The sequence below is a fragment of the Tupaia chinensis genome, unplaced genomic scaffold (assembly GCF_000334495.1).
Source record: "Tupaia chinensis unplaced genomic scaffold, TupChi_1.0 Scaffold139585_1, whole genome shotgun sequence".
In the NCBI taxonomy this organism is placed as follows: domain Eukaryota; kingdom Metazoa; phylum Chordata; class Mammalia; order Scandentia; family Tupaiidae; genus Tupaia; species Tupaia belangeri.
This window is the reverse complement of record NW_006199468.1, coordinates 50,755-55,126: the sequence shown is the minus strand read 5'-3', so window position 1 is coordinate 55,126 and position 4,372 is coordinate 50,755. Positions and strand designations below refer to the sequence as shown.

The 4,372-nt window shown below is 43.6% G+C and overlaps 1 pseudogene; it reads right to left on the bottom strand.

Annotated features, from left to right (window-relative positions):
• Positions 1 to 2,826: 2,826 nt before the first annotated feature.
• The window catches only part of LOC102468561 (protein NipSnap homolog 2-like), a 2,267-nt pseudogene continuing 721 nt past the window's right edge, over positions 2,827 to 4,372 (bottom strand).

The window sequence follows — 4,372 nt, the reverse complement described above, 5'->3', positions numbered from 1 at the left end:
AAATATTTTTCCTTTTTTGGAGGATTTTTTTTCTTTTTTCTTTTTTTTTTTTTTTTGTTTTGCTATAGGGTGCATGCACTAGCCAGAAAGACAGAGAGAGATGAAGAGATAGAAAGCGAGAAATCACCCTCCAGGAGGGATGACCATGCCACAATCCCTTCTCCTCCATTCTCCTCTCGGGATCTTGGGCACGCACGCACACGTGCCTGGCGTGAGTTTAAGCCACTGGGTCCGGGACTCGAACCACGGTTGACCACATGGGAGTTCAGCGACATAGTCATTACACTAACTGCTGGTCCCAAAATAAAAATAAATAAAGATAAAATAAAATAATTTTAAAAGAAAATTATTTTATTGAACTCTATTAATTATTATTATTTAATTTGACCAGTGTGGAAAGCAGCCAATCTGAATACATGTGATTAAAACATGTGGCCTGATATCTGCATGTGTCTTCATGCCGCATGTTTTAATCACATGTTTTCAGATTGGCTGCTCTACACAGACCAGAGAAAGGGAAAGTGAGAAAGCAAGCCACCAGGTCCAGGACTTGAACTGCTATCAGCCATGTGGGAGTCCAGTGCCCTTAACCACCATGTCACCTACCAACCCCTCAAATTATTATTTTTTGGTGAAAATTAAGAGGATTTTCATTGACCTTTATATATTCTTGGATAAAATCATTCACATGTAAAAGTTTGACATTTGATATAAGATCATTTTTTAAAATTTGTGGGACAGACATAATTTTTCATTTCAACAGGACTTTCACATGATTATAGTCACAGAATTGGCTCACTATATTTAAAAAATAGATCAAACAGCTAGACAAAGAACTCAATTTTATGCCAATTTAAATCTCTACCTGTACCACTCTTCTTACATGAGTCTGGAAATATCTGCTATGAGCTTATTAAAATATTAACCAGAGGGACCAGCAGTTAGTGTAATGGCTATGTTGTTGGACTCCTATGTAGTCAACCGTGGTTCACGTCCTGGACCCAGTGGCTTAAACTCACGCCGGGCGCATGTGCGTGCGTGCCCAAGATCCCGAGAGGAGAATGGAGGAGAAGGGATTGTGGCTTGGTCATCCCCCCTGGGGGGTGATTTCTCGCTCTCTGTCTCTCTGTCTCTCTCTGTCTGTCTCTCTGTCTCTCTCTGTCTTTCGCCCTATAGCGAAAACCTCTTTTCTTAGTGCTATTTTTTTTTTGAGAGTTTTTTTTCGCTATAGGGCGTGTGCGCTCGCCAGACAGATGGAGAGAGACATAGAGACAGAAAGTGAGAAATCACCCCCCAGGGGGGATGGTCACGCCGCAATCCCTTCTCCTCCATTCTCCTCTTGGGATCTTGGGCACGCACGCACATGCGCCTGGTGTGAGTTTTAAGCCACCGGGTCCAGGATGCGAATCGCAGTCAACTACGTGGGAGTCCAGCGACATAACCATTACGCTAACTGCTAGTTCCCAGTGCTATTTTGTTTTGTACAGAAAATATTACAGGGGTCAGCAGCTAGTATAGCTGTTATGTTGCTGGACTCTCACATAGCCAACCATGGTTCGAGTCCTGGACTTGGTGGCTTGAAATTCATGCCATGTGCATGTCCGTGTGTGGCCAAGATCCTGGGAAGAGAATGGAGGAGAAGGGATTGTGATGTGGCCACCCCCCGAGGGGAATATTTCTCACTTTCCCTGTTACTATCTCTGTCTCTTTTTTTCTGGTGAGCACACATGCCCTAAGGCAAAAACCTCTAAAAAGAAAACCATTACAAATAAAAATTAGTGCTATTTAAAGTGTTCATTTCTGAATCACATATGATACATAGATTCAAGCTTTTTGTTTCCTCTCATGTGGAGACAGCACAATACACTGTGTGAAGACCAACTTAACAATTAAATGTGCCTTGCCTCCCACCACCAGCTCAGTAATGACATACTGCCCAAAATGAGCATAAGTTTGAAACCAGCAGTTGGCGTAAGGGCTATGTTGCTGAACTCCCATGTAGGCAACTGCAATTCGAGTCTGGGACCCAGTGGCTTAAACTCATGCCGCCCTATAGTGGAAACCTCTCAAGGAAAAAAAAAAAGTGAGAGTAAGTTCAGACTTTTTTTTTTTTTGAGAGATTTTTTTTTTTTTCGCTATAGGGCGCATGCACTTGCCAGAGAGAAAGAGCGAGACATAGAGACAGAAAGTGAGAAATCATCCCCCAGAGGGGATGGTCACGCCACAATCCCTTCTCCTCCATTCTCGTCTCGGGATCTTGGGCACGCACGCACACGCACCGGGCGTGAGTTTTAAGTCACCGGGTGCAGGACGCGAACCGCAATCAACTACGTGGGAGTCCAGCGACATAGCCATTACACTAACTGCTGGTTCCTGGAGTAAGTTCAGACGTTTCAGGTGTTGGATACACTCATAATTTAATTCTATTTGAGAGTCTGAAAAACTGCTAGAAAAAATGAAATTGGTATGTCTTCCTGATACAAGAAGTTTGTCTAAAAATTTGTGATTGTATAAAACGGATTTGCCTTTTATAAAGAAATGGCTAATTGTTTCATGGCTGGATAACTGCAGTTTTACATCGGATCCTCTCTTCCTGGAGGGCAGAGGAGTGGTCAAATACCATCAGGCTATTCGACCAACATAGTGGGACACCAGCTAAACTAATAGTTTCCATTCTTGTGATTATGTAAATTTTAAAGTAAAGAGGTCTCTCAAAGTAGCAGTTTACATTTCAGTGTTTCTTGTTCCCTTGATATGCAATTAAAATTAATTCACAACAAATATCTGTCACTTAAATTTAGGTAGGCACATATGCATGCTATCGCTTTACTGGAGGGGGATCGTGGTTCTGGATCCCATGTCCTGAATACGTGGGACTGTATACTAGACCAATTCTCCCCAGTCACGTTTATGCCACACTGCGTTCTGCATATCTTCCCTGCTCGAAGATCCTGCAAGCCCAAAGACGATACATACACAGGTGCCCAATCTCAGAGACGAATCCTCCCACTGCTTCCTTACTGTCCTGCCTGAAGCAAATTGCATGAGCCCCCAAAATGCCCCATTTGGGGTCAGCAGGTGGCATGGTGACTGAGGGCATGGGACTCCCACATGACCCACTGTGGCTCAAGTTCTGGACCTGGCAGCTTGCTTTCTTGCTTTCTCTCTCTCTGTCTCTCTCGCTCTTGCTCTGTCCTTCTCTGGTCAAATTAAAATAAATAAATGAATAAATAAAGTTAAAAAAAAAACCTTTAAAACAAATCGCCCCATTCAGTCATGGTTCCTGGCTGGAGCTGGCAAGATCTGAGTTCATGTCTATTTGGCTCTGACAGTGGGACAGGCTCATCCCAGAAACTGAACTCCAGTAGCAGCTGGTTCTTTCTGGAGAGAAGCATGTTGCTTCTTGTCTTACAGAATCCTATAAATTCCTGATTTTCTTTGAGTTTATTCATGACCTCTGTGAGCTGGATGGTCTCCTTCATACTTCCAGAGGTGGACAACTTAATTTGCTTAATTTTGCTTAATTTTGCATACCACGTGCTCCACGTCCCCACCAAAGTACAAGGTAATATCTTCACTAATCTTTGGCAACACCTCTGGCACATTTTATGGCATGCTTCTAGGCATTCCAGTTTAGCCTAGAATGTATAAACTGCTCATTTCCTTTTAGGCTAGGAGAGTAGAGTGATTATCTCTTCTTGGATCAATTTTCTGGACAAATAAGGATTTAACCAGGGACCAGCAGTTGGCGTAATGGCTATATCGCTGGACTCCCACGTAGTCAACCGCGGTTCGCATCCTGGACCCAGTGGCTTAAACTCAAATGGAATGTGGTGTGGCCATCCCCCCTAGGGGGTGATTTCTCACTTTCTGTTTCTCTGTCTCTCTCTGTCTGTCTGGCGAGTGCACATGCCCTATAGCAAAAAAAAAAAACAAAAAAAACAAAAAAAACCTCTCAAAAAAAAAATTATAAGGATTTAACCAGCTGTCTTCTTGATGTCCATCATCAGAAGATATCCATCTCCAGAGCCTGGCAGGAGGCCGCGGAGGCAGCCCACACCAGCAGGCCACACTCACTGCTACCTTGCTCCAGCGCTAAACCTCAAACTATAAAACTACTATCAGGAGTGAGAACTCTTAAAGACATTGGAGTAGACAGAGACTTCTTCTTCTTCTTTTTGACAGTTACATGTCTTTATTATATAAATATATTTCTTGGGAACCAGCAGTTAGCATAATGGCTATGTCGCTGGACTCCCACGTAGTTGACCGTGGTTCGCGTCCTGGACCTGGTGGCTTAAAACTCATGCTGGGCGCGTGTGTGTGCGTGCCCAAGATCCCGAGAGGAGAATGGAGGAGAAGGGATTGCGGC